The sequence below is a fragment of the Natator depressus genome, chromosome 5 (genome assembly GCF_965152275.1).
Source record: "Natator depressus isolate rNatDep1 chromosome 5, rNatDep2.hap1, whole genome shotgun sequence".
NCBI lineage: Eukaryota > Metazoa > Chordata > Testudines > Cheloniidae > Natator > Natator depressus.
Window position 1 is genome coordinate 43,136,027 of NC_134238.1, and position 20,359 is coordinate 43,156,385.

The following is a 20,359-nucleotide window of genomic DNA, read 5'->3' on the forward strand; positions in this document are numbered from 1 at the left end:
GTTTGTTCCTGCAACCTCAATAAGGATTCTTTAAAATACAGCCAGCTCTCCTGGACTCCTTTCCTCCGCATGTTATTCTCCCAGGGGATCCTGCCCATCAGTTCCTTGAGGGAGTCAAAGTCTGCTTTTCTGAAGTCCAGGGTCCGTATTCTGTTGCTCTCCTTTCTACCTTGTGTCAGGATCCTGAACTCGACCATCTCATGCTCGCTGCCTCCCAGAAAGCCTTGCGTTCATTCCTTCCTCTTTGACTTAAACATATAAGCTTTGGGCCATGTCCTTTATTGCCCCAGTGTCTACTGGGCACAGTGGTATGGGAATGAGGCTGCAGAGGAGAAAGTTGCAGCTCTTAGATTCTGATTTTACACTATTCTCTGTTCCAGCATAATTTAGAACAACTTACAGGCTGCTCTAAAGCACGTGCACAGATTGCTGTCTACAGAAGGTTGCTTGGAACACAGTTGCACTCTTGCCACACTCCCGTTGTCCCCAACATGCCTCCTGCACCAAGAGCGCAGGACAGGTAGCATAGGCATTAGCTTCACTGGTTCTTAACTAGCTGGAGATTCCCAGGCAGTGGGGGAATTGTCCGGTGGGCAGATCCAGCAAGCTCCTGACCCCTTTCACTGCCAGAGTGACACAAAGGGGCAGGAACTATCAAGAGCATCTGGCCCCTACTGATCTAAGTATACTATGCTCAGAATATTTCTGTATGCCTGGTGCGATTAAAACTGACCTTGTTCTATGTATCATTCAACAATCACATGTGGGGCATGCTGAAAAGTGAGCCCTGCTCAGCATCCTCATGCTTTGACAATAACCCTTCTTTCTGGTCAACTTCTCAGAAGTGCAGGGATTGCAAAATATTCACGATAATTGTAGAGAAAACTCAAGATAGTGCAAGGGTATTGCTGGAACCTGGCAGGAACAGAAAGAGTCAATATTAAGCTCCTCTTGAAGACCCAGTGGCCAGGTGCCAGAAAGAGCAGTCTAGCTTTATGGATTGGAGCATGCCTGCCTTCCTCTTGCTTTTACAAGCTATAAACCCATGGACTTGTTCAATACTTGATGGTTCTTTCTAGATGACACCAAGCATTTTTGGTGCAGACTCCGGAAAGAGTCATTTTTAATTTGTTTAAACCACCACCAAATGTCTGCTTTCTCAGTATAAATTACTCAGGGCAAGCAGTGAATCAGTAGTTAAATCCAAATCCCTCTTCCTTATAACTTTCAAGCAACAGTCAGAAGGTCAGAGGCATGAAAAGACAGATTAATGTTTATTATTATTTATGTGAAACCATAAGTGTGCATGGTGCATTGGAGTCAAATGAAACACGAGGTAAATTTGCTTCCTTTTGATAACTCCAATGTGTTGATTTCCATCACATCCCTTCCCTGTCCTCAAATTTTAATATATTAAATCACACACAAAACCTCTAAAGCATCCATAACAAGACGTTGATATAACAATAAGCACTTCTAATGATCTCTCTCTCCACAGACCCCATCTTTCAACCCTTTCTTTGTTGTTTGAATTATGTCTAGTTTAGATTGTAAACTTCTTAGGATAGGGACCTGCCACTTTTATCAGTCTGTAAAATGGCATGCGCACCTACAAACAATTAAGCATGATACAAATAAAAGGGGCGCTGTGCCCGAGAGTGTTTACAACCAAAAGGCCCAGTCCTGCAATGTGATGTGGACCTCTGTGCGTGCACGGAGGCCCCACTCCACACATCACATTGTGGGAACAGGGCCTCAAAGAGGCACAGAAGTGATGAGATGCACTAGTGGACTCAGAGGAGAGAATTCACTTAATTGTTGGGGGTTTTGTAATAAATAAATATATTATTTCATGTGCTTGAGCATCATCAAGAGGGGCCTGTGCTGCCCAGAGCACAATTACCTGTTAACACTTTGTTTTTACAACCTGTGTGAGCCTCTGTTTGCCAGGGTTTCTTCAGCAACTGTAACTCTAGAACCTTCTACATAATAAATTAACATACAGTTATGACTTAAGCTGGTACATTTAGCAGTACGCGCTAAAATAAAGAATACTACATGCAAAGCAGACTGCGTTACAGTTCCTATGGAAACTAACTTACTTGTGGGATTAAAATCTCAATGTTAACACTTCATTAACAAAGCGGTGTGTGTGTGCGCGTGGGTGTGTGCACTCCACATGGAAAAAGTGCTTAAAGGGGAGACTATTACACACATGACAAACAAATCCATTTTTTTCCTAGTCTGAGAATGTTACTTCAAAATATAACCGCTCAAGCTTGCAGTGAATTCTGATTCATAACGTTTTGAACTAATTTAAGGGTACAAAGAGCAACAGAGTGTTATTGGTAACACTGTTTACACAGTAAAGTTAAATAGTGTACGTGCCAGGTATCTTGTATAAAATTAATTGGCTCATTAACCTTAGCCATATCAACCAAGGTCAAATACAAGAATTCATGGCGCACAGTAGATAGATATAGATAGATAGATAGATTTCACCTTTGTTCTTTTAAACAAAACTCTTTATTTAACAGCAGTGTGAGTAATTTAGGAAGAAAAGAACAGTGATATTGAAAGACAGAAATTCCAGATAAGTAAGTAGACATGATGCTAAATAAGAAAGCATATAAAATATTACCAATATTGAGATAAAATGAAAATCTTATTTTATTGTTCTTTTCTGCTGAAATATTTGTATATGGACTTTAGACCTTTTTGAAAATCTCAGCTGGTTAAGCTGGATAAACTTCAGATAAACTTTAAATAAGCATTCTGAGTGAAATTCTGACCCTGTTGAAATCAATGGGAGTTTTGCCACTGACTTCAATGGAGCTAAGATTTCACCTTCAAACATTTGGATACTTGTAAGAATAGAACCTGAACCTCAAATGTATTGAGGTTTGCCCATCAATTGTTTCCAGGAAGTTAACATAATCAAACTAAAATAAAAACCCAGAAGTAGGCAAAGGCCACTTGCCATGCAAAGTGACTTCAAGGATCATGTACTGTGCGCAATAAAAGTTACCTTTTCTTCTAGGAACTTTCCCAAATATTAAATACAGAATGCAAACTGAGATGGAGTCTGTGAACAGGTAGAAATATGCCACAGTCCCCAGGGGAATGACCCAATATTCACTTTCTGGTTTCCCCACTATAGGCAGAAGCAATTAGCTCTTACCAGTAATGTAAGCGATTTCGGCTAGACACCAATGGAACATTTAAAGAATCAAAGATTAAAAATAAAGAATTGCTGTAATAATGTCACTTCATGAGGGCTGAAAACACTCAGACTTTGGCCCAGCCCTGCTTCAATGCGCTTAAGGTGTCCTACTTTTGCAGTTAACCCACCCTTTGTTACATTATTGCTTTCTTATAATTGTGGATTAAGCCATTAAATTTAGCACCCTATGCAGGAACAGAAGATACCACACATACAAATGAATCTATTCCCGTTCCTGTGGAAATTATCTGACACATTAGCTTCAGTACTCTTGGTAAAGTTAAATGAAGAGTGGTAATTAGAGCAGAAATACACAGTTTGGTCATGATTCGCAGCAATGTATTCAAATGTTTTATATGATGAAAATCATAGAGCCTTGTGATGTGCTAATTGGAAAGTAACACTAAGGATGTCCATAATTGCTATTATTTATCTATTTCTATTACATCAATACCTAAAGGCCTGACTGAGTACCCACTGCACTAAGCACTCACACACATCTAATGAAAAGACAGTCCTTTTCCCAAGAGCTTCCAGTCTAGGGTCACAGTCTTCCTACATTATAGAAGATTAGGGTTGGAAGAGACTTCAGGAGGTCATCTAGTCCAACCTCCTGCTCAAAGCAGTACCAACCCCAACTAAATCATCCCAGCCAGGGCTTTGTCAAGCCAGGCCTAAAAAACCTCTAAGGATGGAGATTCACCATCTCCCTAGGTAACCCATTCCTGTGCTTCACCAACCTCCTAGTGAAATAGTTTTTCCTAATATCCAACCTAGACCTCCCCCACTGCAACTTGAGACCATTAATCCTCGTTCTGACATCTGCCACCACTGAGAACAGCCTAGCTTCGTCCTCTTTGGACCCCCATTCAGGTAGTTGAAGGCTGCTATCAAATCCCCCCTCACTCTTCTCTTCTGTGAAGAGTAGACTAAATAACCCCAGTTCCCTCAGCCTCTCCTCATAAGTCAAGTGCCCCAGCCCCCTAATCATTTTTGTTGCCTTCCCCTGGACTTTCTCCAGTTTGTCCATATCCTTTCTGTAATGGGGGGCCCAAAACTGGATGTAATATTCCAGATGTGGCCTCAGCAGTGCCGAATAGAGGGGAATAATCACTTCCCTCGATCTGCTGGCAATGCTCCTACTAATGCAGCCCAGTATGCCGTTAGCCTTCTTGGCAACAAGGGCACACTGTTGACTCATATCCAACTTCTTGTCCACTGTAATACCCAGGTCCTTTTCTACAGAACTGCCGCTAAGCCAGTCGGTCTCCAGCCTGTAGCAGTGCATGGGATTCTTCCATCCTAAGTGCAGGATTCTGCACTTGTCCTTGTTGAACCTCATCAGATTTCTTTTGGCCCAATCCTCCAATCTGTCTAGGTCACTTTGGATCCTATCCCTACCCTCCAGCGTAACTACCTCTCCTCTCCCCCCTCCCCCCCCGGGCTGGCTTAGTGTAATCAGTGAACTTTCTGAGGGTGCAATCTATCCCATCATCCAGATCATTAATGAAGATGTTGAACAAAACCGGCCCCAGGGCTGACCCCTGGGGCACTCCACTTGATACCAGCTGCCAACTAGACATCGAGCTGTTGATCACTACCCATTGAGCCCTACGATAGCTAGCCAGCTTTCTATCCACCTTACAGTACATTCAGCAAATCCATATTTCTTTAACTTGCTGGCAAGAATACTGTGGGAGTACTGTATCAAAAGCTTTGCTAAAGTCAAGATACAGCACATCCACCGCTTTCCCCATATCCACAGAGCCAGTTATCTCATTATAGAAGGCAATCAGGTTGGTCAGGCATCACTTGCCCTTGGTGAATCCATGTTGAATCCATGTTGACTTTTCTTGACATGTTACTACATGTGCTACCAAGTGCATCAGGCCGGAGTGGGAACCTTATTGGGAGATCATATTCAGCTGCATTTCTGAAATTCACAGAACATCACATTGATGCAGGTTTTCATACCCTGAGCTTTGACCAAGAACAGTTTTAAGGGGAATTCTAAACTTTGTCTAAATTTTGTGGACATTTCTTTTGCATATGTTTAACTTTTATAGATGCTAATACAACAGACATATTCAGGTCACCTGTGATGCTAATAGCAGAACACATCATTTCTAAAGTAGGACAGGCAGAAAGAGAAGGGCAAACTACAGAAGCTTTATTTCAGTTAAATATCCCAAGATTCGGATGCTTCTCTTTAACTTATCTAAAATATACAGTGTTGTTGTTCACCAACAGAACTTGGTCCACTGAAAGTTACCACCTCACCCACCTTTTCTCTCTAAAATACACATACTTTTTAAAATCCCAACAACTATTCCCCTCCATCCCATAATTTTCACTCTTTCCCCATTGTGATGGGTTCAGTCACAGAGACCCCCTTGGGATTGTCACCAGATGTGCTGAAATTACCTCTGAGCCCATTTTCCCTGCCAGCTTGGGACTCCAGAACCCTGCCTTGTTGAGCCAGACACGCTAGCCTGCTGCAACACAGACCCTGGGTCTGGTCCATGCCCCCAAAGCTGCAGACTTAACTGAAAACAGCTCAGCAGGTTACCTATCTCCAGCACCCAGACACTCAGTTCCCAATGGGATCCAACCACCCCAAAAATCCATTTTACTCTGTATAAAGCTTATACAAGGTAAATTCATAAATTGTCCGCCCTCTATAATACTGATAGAAAGATATGCACAGCTGTTGGCTCCCCCTGGTATTAATCACTTAATCTGGGTTTATTAATAAACAAAAGTGATTTTATTAAGTATAAAAAATAGGATTTAAGTGGTTTCAAGTAATAACAGACAGAAAACAGTAAGTCACCAAGCAAAATAAAGCAAAAACATGCAAGTCTAAGCCTAATACATGAAGAAATTGATTACAGGTAATGTCTCACCCTCAGAAATGTTCCAATAAGCTTCTTTCACAGACTAGACTCCTTCCTATTTCCATAAAACATAAGGAGTGCAACGTCACAACCCATAATCCCAGCATATCATTTACCTCTGTTCCTCCAGTGACACCCTGCCCCACCTCTATTCAGGCTCCAGGTCCTTCCCAGCCAGTGCCCTCATAACTCCTGTAATATTGATGAGCTTTAGGAGAGTGCCCAAGATCAACTCCCTATCCCCCACCCTCAGGCTGGAACTAATCTTCATGAGCAGACCTCAAGTCCCTACCACCATCTCATTGTGATGGGAGATCCAAAACACTTCTCTTTCCCTCTAGATGCTCATCTTCAAGGAAGACCCAGTGGTCAGCTTTCAGAAACTACACATCCCAGAGCTCATTTTGTGGCAAAAATTACATGGGATTTCAGTTCAGAGGCAGTTGGGGCCAAGAAGAGAGGCTGCCAGAGGTGCTAGGTCCCATCAGAAGACCTACAAAAATTAAGAGAAAGCCTGTTTGGGGGAGATCATGGAGTGGGAGATCTATTGGAAGATCAAGGAGAAGGCCAATAAGAATCCATTGGAGGGTGTCAGGACTGGCAAGAGGGAATCAGAATCCATCAGTGTGATTAGGTCCCTATCCAGATATCTGAAGAGTGTCGATACTATGGTATTATATAACTAGCATAGAAAAATGCCATCTTGGGACAGCTGGTGTAGTTGTGATGATGAGTCAGGATTAATATGAATGGTTAAGGGCTATTCTACTCACTGAAGGCATGGAGCAGATCTAGCTTGTATCTAATATCCCTTAGTCTTTTTTAAATGACACTTTTTCATTTTAAATGACACATTTTAATAAATGAATTGAAGGGGTCTGTAACAGTGGGGTCTGCCCCTTTAAGGGCCAGGGCGTCCTTTGGCTGGGCAGCCAGCTCTGTTCTGAGGCAAGTAGTTCTGAGGGTAGTTTGCAAAGGCTCAGGTGATTGGCTGTTGAGCACCTGGTTCCTAAAAAGGCTGAATGAGCTCAGCTGAGGAGGAGAGCTACAGGAAGGAAGTTGGCTCCTGTGGCAGGTCCTGGAACAGGGGGACTGCCAGGCATATGGTCTGTAGGAGAACTGAGGAAGGGCTGCCAGGAGCAGAGAGGCTCTGGCAAGGAAGCCCCTGGTAGTATCTTACTGACAAGCAGACCAGTGCCAAGACAAACCCTTTATCATGAACAGGACTATGCACAGCAAGGAGGTAACAAACTTCCTACTGATCTGTGAAGCTGTAGCCTGTGACTGCCCTATCTGAGGCTGCTTTGTCTCTGAGCCAGCAGGAGGTGTGGCATGAGAAACCAAAGACTGCATCTAGAGTGTACAGGAATCGTGGTATCTCAGCACTTCCTGCAGGACTTAGTCTGTAGTGCAGCTCTCAGGTCAAGGGAAAGGACCTAGGTTAGCTGTTAGATCACTATTGAACTGTTTATTGGGGGGTGGGATTGTTGAAGCTTGTCGGTGCTTCCAATAAATAAAGACCTGAGAACAAGAGACTGAAATGGACTTGGATGTGGCACTGGGTTCTTCCTGGGCTGAGTAGGGTGACCAGACATCCCGTTTTTACAGGGCCAGTCCCATATTTAAGCCCTTCTGACTTTTTCTTAAAAACGGGCAAATTGTCCCATATTTTCTGTCTCCCCACACCCATGAGTACTGGCAGGGCCTGCTGCTGCCTAGACCCCTGCTCGCCAGCCGCCCTATGCCATAACCATACAGCTAAGGGTAGCATAAAATCCCTCCTTTACCTGTAAGAGGTTAAGAAGCTCAAATAACCTGGTTGGCACCTGACCAAAAGGACCAATAAGGGAAGAAGATCCTTTCAAATCTGTGTGGGGAGGTTTTGTTTTGTGCTCTCCTTGTGTTCTCTCTTGGACAGAGAGGGACCACGGCAGGAAAAACCATCTCCTAAAACCCTACCTGAAATAAGCATCCAATATTACAGAAATTGTAAGTAATAGCAAGGAAATGTGTTAGCTTATCTTTTGTTTTAGCTTGTGAATTTTCCCTATGCTAAGAGGGAGGATTATTCCTCTGTGTTTTAAATCTTATTATCCTGTAAAATTACCTTCCATCCTGATTTTACAAAGGTGCTTCTTTTACTTTTTTCTTTATAATAAAGTTCTGCTTTTAAGAACCTGATTGATTTTTAGTGTCCTAAAACCCCAAGGGTCTGGTCTGTGCTCACTTTGGTTACCTATTTGGTTGGCATATTATTCTCAAGCCTCCCCAGGAAAGGGGTTGAAGGGGCTTGGGGGAATATTTTGGGGGAAAAGAAACTCCAAGTGGTCCTTTTCCTGAATCTTTGTCTAATTCACTTGGTGGTGGCAGCAGAACCGTCCAAGGACAAGGAAGGATTTGTGCCTTGGGGAAGTTTTTAACCTAAGCTGGTAGAAATAAGCTTAAGGGGTCTTTCATGCAGGTCCCCACATCTGTACCCCAGAGTTCAGAGTGGGGAGGGAACCCTGACACCCTCCCACCAGTGCTGAGTTGGGGGGTCCAGTGACTGGCGATGGGGGTGGCTGTGCAAGGTGGGTGGTGGGGCCAGCCACTCCCCCTGCTGATCCATCAGTTCAGCCCCTGCTGCATGCCAGCGCTCGGCCAGCAGGGCCCTGCTCCCCCCCACATTCCGTTTCCAGCTGGTTCTGGCTGTGAGCTGAAGTGGCAGGTGAGCGTGGGCAGGTGCCAGGTGGTGGCTGGTTATGTGTTGCCTCTGCTGTCCACTATGGTGACCAGATGTCCAGTTTTAGAACACCCAGCCGAAAAGGGACCCTGGTGGCTCCGGTCAGCACTGCCGACCAGGCCATTAAAAGCCAGGTCAGCGGTGCTGCAGAGCTAAGGTGGGCTAGTCCCTACCTGTCCCGGGGCACAGCACTGTGCTCTGGAAGCAGCCAGCAGGTCTGGCTCCTAGGCAGGGGGGCCCCCGCCCCAAGCACTAGCTCCACACTCCCATTGGTCAGGAACCCCTCATTTCTGGCCCCACCCCTGAACCTGCGCCCCCAGCCCAGAACCCATACCTCCTCCAACACCTGAACCACCTGCCACAGCCCAGAGCCCCCGCCCATACTCCAAACCCCTCAGCTCCACCCCCCCAGCCCAGAGCCCCCTCCTGTACCTCAAATCCCCATCCCTGCCCCTCCAGAACCCACACCCCAGGTTGGAGCCCTCACCCCCTCTCGTATCCCAACCCACTGCCTCAGCCTGGAACCCCCTCCCGCACTCTGAACTCCTCATTTCTAGCCCCACCCCAGAGCCCGCATCCGCAGCCAGAGCCCTCATTCCCTCCCGCACCCCAGCACCCTGAGCCAGCCTGGTGAAAATGAGTGAGTGAGTGAGTGAGTGAGGGTGGGGAGAGTGAGCAACAGGGGGGGTGGAATGAGCGGGGAGGGGCCTCGCAGAAGGGGTGGAACAGGCGGGGCCTCAGGAGGGGCGGGGGGGGCCAAGGGTGTTCGGTTTTGTGTGAATCGAAAGTTAGCAACCCTACTGCCCACCCACTGGCCCTTTATGTGCTCCTCCTTTCACCGTCCTTTCCCTGATTTGCCCCTTCACCCCCCTCCCAGCCCCGCAGCATCTTGCTCCCAGCGCTGTGCGGAGAACCAGCCCCTGGTCAGAGTATTCAGCTCAACAGCAGCCTGGCCGGCAGGCTCCTTCCTTCTATTGCCTCTTGCTGGGTGGTGCCCCAGAAAAGCCCAAGACCTTCTGGGCCCAGGGCACTGGCCAGGAGGAGCAAGCCCTGCATGTGCCAAAGCCCTGCACAGCGCTGGCACGGGAAGCTTCTCCACCCCTCAGCTAAGCTCTGGAGTTGCAGAGGGGAGCAATTTCCAGCCTGTTCACATCCTGACCCTGCAGGATCCACAGCAGCCCCCCAGGCATAACACCGTCTTCACCCCCCGCCCTGGGTCCTGCCCCCAGGGAGCACGGGGCTGCAGCCCCTGCAATCAGGTTCCCTGGGCCCTGGTGCACAGTGCATCCTTAGGGCTTAACCCTTTCCTGCCCATGCTGTAGCCAGGGGACAGGAGGCAGCTGGGTTATGTCAGTAACCAGCAGCAGCCTGGAAGTGTTAGCTGCCTTTCGCCACTGCATGAGCAGGAAGGACAAACTGCTGGCCACATTCTGGTGTGAACCCTGGCATAAATCTGGGGTGGGAGAGCATGTGACCCTGCGTGTCCACCCCACTCTCACCCCGCATATGTTGCCTCGCGAAGACACAGCGCCAGGTACCAGGAGAGGCAGGTCCGCCTAGGGGGGCCCCAGCCAGGCATGGAAGGCACACAGCACCGGGCAGGGAGGATCAGTCAATCACACACACAGACCCACGTGAGAGAGGTGTACAGAAGTGTGTGTGTGTCACCTCTCCCTGTGTGAGCCCTAAAGCCTTAAAGATAAGAAGCTAAATAAAAAGAATCCAGCTACCAGTATTTCTTTTTAACAGGGGCTAGTCAACTTGATGTTAATCTGAACATTTGTACTACATAGTTCTGATTGCCATTGAACTCGCCTGAATACAAGTAATTTCACCATGTGTCCTGTATTCAGCATAGGGAAATATGGTCATCCTAGGGCTGGGGAGACAGACCAGCAGCCTACCGGGCCCTATTTTATTTTGAATGATACTTTTCCTCATTATAAATCTATTTTAAAAGGAGAGGCTCATATCAGTACACCTGGTGGAAGGACTGTACCCAAAGAGTAGTTGTCAATAGTTCATTGTCAAATTGGGGGAAGTATCGAGTGGGGTTCCACAGGATTTATTCCTGGTCCTGTGCTATGTGATATTTTCAGTAATAACTTGGACAATGGAATGGACAGCGTGCTTATAAAATCTGCAGCTGACACCAAGCTGGGGGGATCACTAGAACTTTTGAGGACAGGATTGGAATTCAAAGTGACCTTGGCAAATTAGAGAATTGGTCTGAAATCAACAAGATGGTATTCAATAAAGACATGTGCAATGTGCTGCGATGAGGGAGGAAAAATCAAATGCACAAGTACAAAATGTAACAACCTGACTAGGCAGCAGTACTGCAGAAAAGGATCTGGGGATAATAGTGAATCACAAACTGAATGAGTCGTCAGTGTGATGTTGTTGCAAAAAAGGAAAAAGTAATTCTAAGATGTATCAACAGGCGTGTCATATGTAAAACACAGAAGGTAATTATTCTGCTCCACTCAGCACTGGTGAGACCGCAGCTGGAGTACTGTGTCCACTTCTGGGGGCCACACTTCAAGAAAGATTTGAACAAATTAGAGCGAGGCTAGAAAAAAGCCATAAAAATAAGAGGTTTGGAGAACATGTAGAAAGGTTGAAGGAATTGGGAATGTTTCTTTTTCAGACGAGAAGGCTGAGCGGGGGACACGATAATAGTCTTCAGATCTGTTAAGGGCTGTTGTAAAAGGGCTGGTGTAAAAGTCACCAATTGTTCTCTATACCCACCGAGGATATGAGAAGAAATAATCAGCTTAGTTGCAAGGGAGATTTACATTGGATATTAGGAATAGCTTTCTAACTATAAGGGTAGTTAAGCACTGGAATAGGCTTCCAAGGGAGATTGTGGAATCTCTGCCCTTGGAGGTTTTTAAGAATTAGACAAACACCTGTCAGGGATGGGCTAGGTATACTTATTCCTCTCTCAGTATAGGGAGCTGGACTAGATGACCTCTTGAGTTCCCTTCTAGCCCTACATTTTCCTGGCCTCTGCCTGCAGGAGATGGTTGTCTGCATGTTACAAAGGTCTAATTACTACACACTCCCTATATCCACCTTAAGCTAAAGATGAACCAAAATACTACCCCCTCCCTGCTTTTTGCCTGCTATGAAAAGCTAGCTTAAACAGCTGCTTGGGGATTCTCCCAACACAGGCGAATCATCAGTGGCACAAAGTGAACATAAGCGGGGGTGGAAGGGGAGGGTGTGGCCAGAATGCTACATCCTCAGCTGTGGAATGACCCCTTAGGGGTTCTTGCCGTCAAGCATAATTTAGAGATGACCTAGGGCTGTTCTAAATTACACCAGGGCCAGTTCAACCCACAGCAACATCCAGGAACAGGAAAAAGCAAGGTGGCTGGTGCAGCTGAGGATCTGGCCCAATATCCAGAGCACTAATAGAGCTGGAAACCACAGAATATGGTTACTGTGGAGGCCAGGAGATCCTGAGCCAGCACACAAGATTAATCATCAGTATCAACAAAGAAGTCACCAAAAACAATCAGCCTTGATGATTTCAAAACTAGGCCAGACAAGAGCTCAGTCAAGAATCCTGTACTGCAATGCACTGACAAGTACACCACCCACATACCATGCTAGATGGACACACGCCAACAAATCTATCTTTTAAAACATGACACCTCCTGCACCTTACGCCTAATTTTAAAAAATGGAGTACACTGCGGGAGACAGCTACAGCAACACAAGGCCAAGTGAATCGTCCAGTCAGATCTCAGAGTAGAGTCAGGGGGCTTATCCATGCTTACATCAGAGATGGTGGTGACTTCATTAGCTACTGATCTGTTGAACAGCATAAACCAGAGACTGGGAGACTAGGGCCAATGGGACAGGTAACATATGTTAAATACCTGGCTTGTGCTTTGATGTTATTCTCCTCCTTCCTACACAAGATCCTCCTCGCTATTTACATTTGTATTTATATATAATGTTCAGTGAAGAGACCATACTTGTGTTTGATTGGCAGAAGCCATAATTCATCACCAGACTCATTTTTAGTAATGAAAAAAGCTGCAGCACAAACACAGACGAGACTACTTTTCAACTTGGTAGCCCTGTAACCTTTGTGTGAACTTGGGAAGGTGTACAAAACAATGGCAGACTCACCCTATTGTGGGTGATTCACCAGGTTTTCTGAATGCTGCAAGATCTTGTCTGATAATATCTGACATTACTTCCTTTAGAGAATGCTCATTAAAAATAGATGGCAAATCACCATTCCCTGATCTACAATTTGTTGTTGTTTTGAACACGAGATGTAAAAGTCACACTATTTATTGTAAAAAGTTTTTAAAAACAGATGTTATCATTTTGATATATGTATCAGTGAGTATGAAAAACAAAGGGTGCAGGTCAATTATTAACTTGTTTTTCATTTCTACCCTCCATAGTCACCGCCGCCAATATTATGATTTCCATTCAGCTTGTAGGGTGAAAGCATGACACTCCCTCTGAGGCTACCAACAATAGCTCCCAAGGATGAGTCAGTGAGTGAGTGTAGGGGGATTATACCTGTTATGCTCACAGGATAAACACAGAGAATTTAGATAGAATTATAAGTCCTCTTGTGGGAAGGTTGCAATGTATCACTACTTTATTCTTATAATTCAGAACAATAACACACAAGAACCCAAAACCAGAGAGCAAGAAAACAGGCTGCTCCCTGTGGCAGCTAGTCAAAACTCACTCCACCTTGCTTTAAGCTGGCTCTCTCCAGACTGCTCACTGTCTCAGATGATCCAGATCACATGGCTTCCCTCAGAGCTCCCTAGGCTGCAAGGACCAGGAAATCCCTCACACTTAGTGATAGCTTATAACTTTTAAGCAGTTTCCTATACACCACAATACCAAGCCCCAAAAACCAACTTGCCTCAACTTTCTAATATTCACCATCTCTACCAGCCCAGGGGACAGCAGAGTTCTGGGGTTATTCCTAAAGCCCAGGTCATCTGCTTAGCACTGTAACATGTTGCCACAGCACAAAGCCAATTACTGACTTCTTAAAGGAATATTTGGCTAGCACATATATAAGGAAACTGAAATTCTCTACCCTCCAACACCAATATAGAATTTGTGGTCTGTTTCTCCTCAGCCCGGCACCACAGCAGACCCTCAGCCAGAATTTTTGGTTCTCTCTACTGTTACTCCTCTCACTCAATTATTTTCTCCTCAGTTCTGTGTTTGTCTCACTACTCTAATGATCTCAAGTCTTCTCCTCTGTGGAGGCACTTCATCTCTGATCCTGGTTGCTTCACTTGCAGTGTCACTTCCCCAGGCCCCAATATTTGCTGGGGTTCTGATATCCCACATTAAGGGAGGAGGCAGCTGGATCTGCTGGGATCTTTGTCCCTCTCTGTTCCTACTTTGGGGAGGGAATGGCTGGAGATGGGTCGGAGGACAAGGCTGGGGCCAGCCAAAAGAGAATGTCACAGAACAGCTGAGCAGGAATGCTCTGGGACTGGTCTCAGCAGGACAATGATGAAGGAGGAACAGATCTGGCCAAAGGTAGAGGAGCCACTGATCATCATTCCCCCTACCTATGGACCAGGGTGCCTGGAGGACTCAGAAGTGCCAGTTGCACCTTCTCTATTCACTCTGCTTCTGAAGTGAGGCCGAATGACTGGAGCACCCTCTGTAGGCCCAACAGAGCAACAACAGCGACTGCTGTCACATGGCCCAACAGATGCATTTTTAAGATTTTCTCTTTCACCATAGGGGCTAAAAACTTTTTTTTCCCTCTTTTAAATGAACACTTAGATTTTGCCGAAATGGATGGCCTGTTTACTCAGGAAAGCTGCATACTCATCCCATGAGAGCAGGATTTTGTGAGGCTGTTTTAAGGCCAAGAATACCATACAGGCCCTCTGTTTTCTGGTCATTTGCCAGGATATGCCATTTTTCATGGGTCCTCACCAAAGCACTCAAGAATTTACAATGGTTTCTGACTATAACTGTATTATACTGTACACTTATTTATAAAATAGTTTGTGATCACATAATTAAAGATTGTATTTTAATGTACATGCCCATGGGGACAAAGCTTGGGTTGCATTTTCAGTCTTACCCTTCTGATTTCTTCACTTGAAAGACAGACTAGGTAAACTTAGCTTAGCATCAACACTGTTTTTTACATGGAGCACACACACATGATCCTATGCATTCCTTTAGCTGACAGAGTGGAAAATCGCAGTGTTCTATGGGTTAAAATATTCATACACACAAAAGATAATTACAAACTAATATTAAGCCACAACTTCATAAATCTCTTTGCACAGAAAATATATTTACCTCCCTTCATTCCAAACTAGCTAATTTGCCTTAAAATAACTAACCTCAGCCTGTTAGAGATCAGACATAACTGGGATGGATGACACTATAATTTAAGACTATAATTTAACACTAACTGCTAATATGAAAATGAAAGATTAAAATTCCCCATGACTTTGTGAATTCATTAAAATTGACTAATTTTCATTCTTCAGAAGAAAGCTGTGTTCTTTACAGAAATTAGAAATAGTATAAATGACCTCCAAATTCACAATTGCTATTAGGAATATTAAAGCTTTTGAATGAAAACTCTTTTAATTTCTAATAGAAACATGCAGCTTCCTCGTTCCTACCTCTCTCTCTCAGGGCACTCAAAGGGCTCGATCCTGAGCTCTGCTGTGTCAGCAGAAAGCAGCCACCGAGCTGGCTGAAACAGCCAGCTAGGATTTTCTTAGTGCAGGAGAATAAAGCTGGAGCAGCTGGCCCTATATCATTCCTCACTATAGGGGGTGTTTTGGAGGAGTGTTGTGCATGTGACAGGGTGTGGCAGGAACATGCTGCATTCTGGCAACCCGTGCCTGTCCAAAGGTCCCCTGGGGGCCATTGCAGCTAAGGTGTAATTTTAAGAAGCCCTGAGGCTGCTCTAAACTACTCTAAGGTCCAAACTGCCCCCCATTGGCCCAGGATCAAGGACCCACAACCAGCTACTGGCCTCCACTGCGCCCAGTCTCAATGGCACATAGCAGAGGAATAAGAACAGCCATACTGGTTCAGATCAAAGGTCCATCTTGCCCAGTATCCTGTCTTCCGACAGTGGCCAATGCCGGGTGCCCCAGAAGGAATGAACAGAACAGGTAATCATCAAGTGATCCATCCCCTGTTGCCCATTCCCAGCTTCTCACAAATGGAGACTAGGGACTCCATCCTTGCCCATCCTGGCTAACTGACGTGCCTATCCTCCAGGCAGAATTTATCTAGTTCTTTTTTGACCCCTGTTATAGTCGTGGCCTTCACAACATCCTCTGGCAAGCAGTTCCACAGGTTGACTGTGTGTTGTGTGAAGAAGTACTTCCTTTTGTTTGTTTTAAGCCTGCTACCTATTAATTTCATTTGCTGACCCCTGGTCCGTGTGTTATGAGAAGGAGTAAATAACACTTCCTTATTTACTTTCTCCATTCCTCTGTTTACTGAACCCAAAGTCCCAAACCAAAAATTCTCCAATCCCCATCTTATTTTTAAATTCCGTAACCAGTTGCCGATGACAGTTTGTGGGGCAAAATGAACATCAGGTACTGCGCTGTATGCCAGCTCTGGCACTTTGATATTTTCACTGCAATACAGCTAAGACAAGATGACAATGTGTTTTTTCTCTATCACTGGTGTTCATTCTTTTTAGGGATTTTACCAGGTTACACCCCCCCACCGCTCATTTTGCCCACTTTATTTCCAGCCAACCTCCCTAAAGGCTCCATGGCGTGTCAATGCTCCCAGTCTAGACAAAAGACTACAGACCCGTCGGTGCTACTCCAAGCAGTAGCCAGGCGTCGGCTGCAGTGAGTGAGATGTTTCATCCTCTAAGGGTTGAGCTCACTGTCTTTGTAGGCTTGATATCTAAACTCATATCAGTCGCTATCAGATGACTTCCTCACACCTTGCCTATGTACCAGAGCCTGATTGTTAACCTCATAGAGTCCTGGGGGGTTCAGTCACTATGAAGATTCACTCCTTGGTCTCTCCCCTGATATTGTCTTATTCCCCTGTTACTGTGCCATGTGTTGCTCTTTGTGGAGTAGAAACAGGCCCGAACATGGTGTGAACCCACTGGTTAGAGTGCCTTGGATTTGCTGCCCTTATACAATGCCTGGGACCCCCGAACAACAACTATCCCAGCCACTTTAAGGTAGTGGTTGGTTGCAATGCCTGGAAGCAGTTCTACAAGAGCTTTTAAACGACAGGTGCTGCCAGTGCCCCATCTACGCTAGCACTATGGATACTGCTAATACTGGAAGAGCTGCACTGGCCTTATCAAGATACCACATTTTATAAAAAGCCTAGTGTAGACAAGGCCTTGGTTTCCCAACCTCAGTCCACGCCATTTCCAGGCTAAAAAAAAAAGGAGAAAGAGAAAACAGAGGACTGGAGAGCAACGTGACAAATCAATACCAGACTAACGAGGAAAGCCACAAGCCAGACATTCCCAAAGAGCAGAAAACACAAGAGGAGGTCAGAGAGAGGCAAAGGATAAAACAGGAGTGAGGGCCAGGGTGAAAAATACAGCAAAAGGACTGGGCTGGGAGTTGTAGAAGACACGTTCAGGGGTAAATACAGTGAATCTCAAAGCTTGGGGGCTTAGGCAGTTCTGATTTATAAATCAATACATCCAAGTTTTTCCTTTTGAAAGTGGCGCCATCCATTTCTGGCACGCAATGCAGAGTTAAATGTTCTGGGGCCAGATTCATTCCGTGCCTTGTTGCTCCCTGGAGGTGGTAGGTCTGCCTGCAGCAGTGGTGCAGGGTCAAATCATCTGCAACCCCTACTCTGCCAGGTGACGCAGGGCTGGCTGGCACACTTCCGAAAGTGGCCATAGCCAGCCCAGGAGGGAAGGGCTAGAAAATGCCCTGATTCCGTGCCGCTCTGGGGCAACACCAGCCAACAGGGCTTCACTGGAGCCGAACTAGATTTTAAATCTGCCTCCTCAAGACGAAACTGCCAGCGCAATGAATCCTGTTGAGTGGAATGCAAGAGAGGTGCAAACGTCACACCCTTGCACCTGTGGGAGTGAATGCAGACCACCTAATGGAAAATCTGACCCACCTGTCATCAGACACGTTTCCTAGCTTCATGAGCAGGTAACTGGAGCAAGAAGGCAGACTGTTTGAGTGGCTCATCTCCCCGCATACCCCAGCCTTTCCCAAATCACTGTTAAAAAGCAATGATTGAAAGCCATTTTAGTACTTGTTATTCCTGCATTATAATTGCTTCTAAATGCCATTTTTTTCTTTAATTACCCCTTTCTACATATACATGAGAGTAACAGGAGCAAAAATATGATACAACATTGCAATTGAATTACAAAAGCATTGCACACAGCTGTCCCATTAACTTCTTAGTGGTGATGTGTTATAAAATGCAAAGTGCAGAAGAGGGGGCAGTAATTTGTTTATAAATATGTTAATTAGGTGGAGCAAATGCCACACTGCTTTGTGGGGGTGGAGGGGAGCACTGATTGCAAACTGTGCCTTCTAGCATGGATTTCACAGGGCAAAATGTAGTTAATAAAACTACCTTTATGTTTCCTATTACTGCTTTTTAGCATAAATAGCTAATAACCAATTTACATTAATGGTATTGGCACAAATGTACATTAGGCTCTTTTTGTTTGTATTGCTGAAGTACAATTCTACTGCCAGACTATTGTACTTGGCCATTTAATTAACTGTAGTGATCTAAGAAACACAGAGTTCCAGGGAATTTTAATATGAAAAAGAACTTATGCTGCACACCTTGTTAAAAGCTTAGATAGTACAAAAGAATATGTGAGCCTGATGGGCTAAATCTTGTTCCTCCGTCACACACACAGGGGTGCAGAGAGCAAAGAAACTGGTGCAAAGTTCTTCTCCACATGTGGGTAGGGTTCCAAGTACCTGCACACCATGGTTCTGTGATCCAGAGGGCGCCCTGAACACCACCGCTATGAGGGCTGAGGTGGAGCCAGGCAGGGGCCAGAGGGAATGGGTCAGTGAATCTGCTAGTACAGTGTTGAAAACAGGACTTGCCTCTATAAATTGGCTATGTTTACAATACCAGCTCTCTTCAGTTATCAAATATTCTCCCATTCATAAATGATTTAGAACACGCTCTGCTTCACTATAATGAAACCATTCTCCTGCAGCTAAGTGACATGCATTATAGTTTCTTCTGCTTTTCATCTCAGATGTAGGAAGTGATGCAGAACCTCATATTGGGCTTACACTATCGTTTCTCTGCACACCCTGGATAATGGCCTTCCAACTTGACATCTAGACAAAGAGACCACTGGAATATAACTTTTATAGATTCAGGTGGTAGGTAGAGAAAGAGTCTTTATGGCCTACTAAATCAATGTTCCTGCTAGCCAAAGAGCCGATGTAAATGTTGGCAAATTACAGGCAATGCACATTCGTGCCATACAGCCCATTGTGCTGAAAGAATGGAGGTTTTCTATTTCAGGCCTCATTCATCTGGGACCTTTCAAAGTCACAGGGTCTTTCTTTAATCATGCTATGTAAGCAGCTGCTGTATATACTGAAAGCCAATTTTCCCATATACTTACGTTTGTCACTGGAGAGACAATAAGTCATAAATCTATTTCCAATTTCATTATCCTTTATATGATATTAATATGAAAGCATCCTTTCCCCTGATTTGCTTGTTTTTAACTTGAAGATTACAAGAAAGATTTCTTCTTTTTATATCAATTGACATTGGGGGTTTCTGTTTCATCCACACAGATTACTGACACAGGCACTTCCTGTAACAAAGAGAATTTTGGAGAAGGGATGTCTGTATTGGTCACCTTTCATCTTGCCTTGGTGTTGAAGATACCGGGCTAAAGGTTGCTGTCATTTACACCACTGGAACTACACTGGAAACACTGTGATGAACTGAGAGTAGAAATTTGTCCTCTTTTTTTAATCTGTCTAGTCATAAACTCATCTTCATCATCTGAAGTAAAAGAGCCACATTAAATATTAGTCAATTAAAATCCGCTCTAAGCTCAATAGGAGCAAAATTATTCTAGCAGACCTATATGACTGTGGCAGATCTTGGCCTCGGACTGAGCTCATATCAGTACAAATCAGAAGTAATTTCCTTTAACTGAGCTGAGTTCTAGTGGTGTAAAAGCAATGTAAATGAGATCAGAATCAGCCACTCAACTCCAATATATTACTCTCCCTACATGCATAGAGCATCAGTAAGTAGGTAAATGTGATATGCAAGTAAAGATATAATAAGACAATACTTTTTCTGCAGAAAAAGTAGAAAACTAAAAAAAAAAAAAAAAAAAGTCACAGAACACTAATAAGAACATAAGAATGGCCATACTGGATCAGACCAATGGTCCATCTAGCCCAGTATCCTGTCTTCCGACACGGCTGATGTCAGAAACTTCAGAGGGAACGAAAGACAGGACAATTATCAAGTGATCCATCCCCTGTCATCCAATCCCAG

General features: G+C 44.8%; 1 long non-coding RNA gene across 1 annotated transcript in view; it reads right to left on the reverse strand.

Annotated features, from left to right (window-relative positions):
- LOC141988133 (uncharacterized) overlaps positions 1–20,359 on the reverse strand; it is a 94,324-nt gene that overhangs the window by 55,097 nt on the left and 18,868 nt on the right. Inside the window, exon 2 of the long non-coding RNA XR_012639670.1 lies at positions 17,963–18,067. This is a non-coding gene — a long non-coding RNA (uncharacterized LOC141988133). The remainder of the gene's footprint in view (positions 1–17,962; positions 18,068–20,359) is intronic.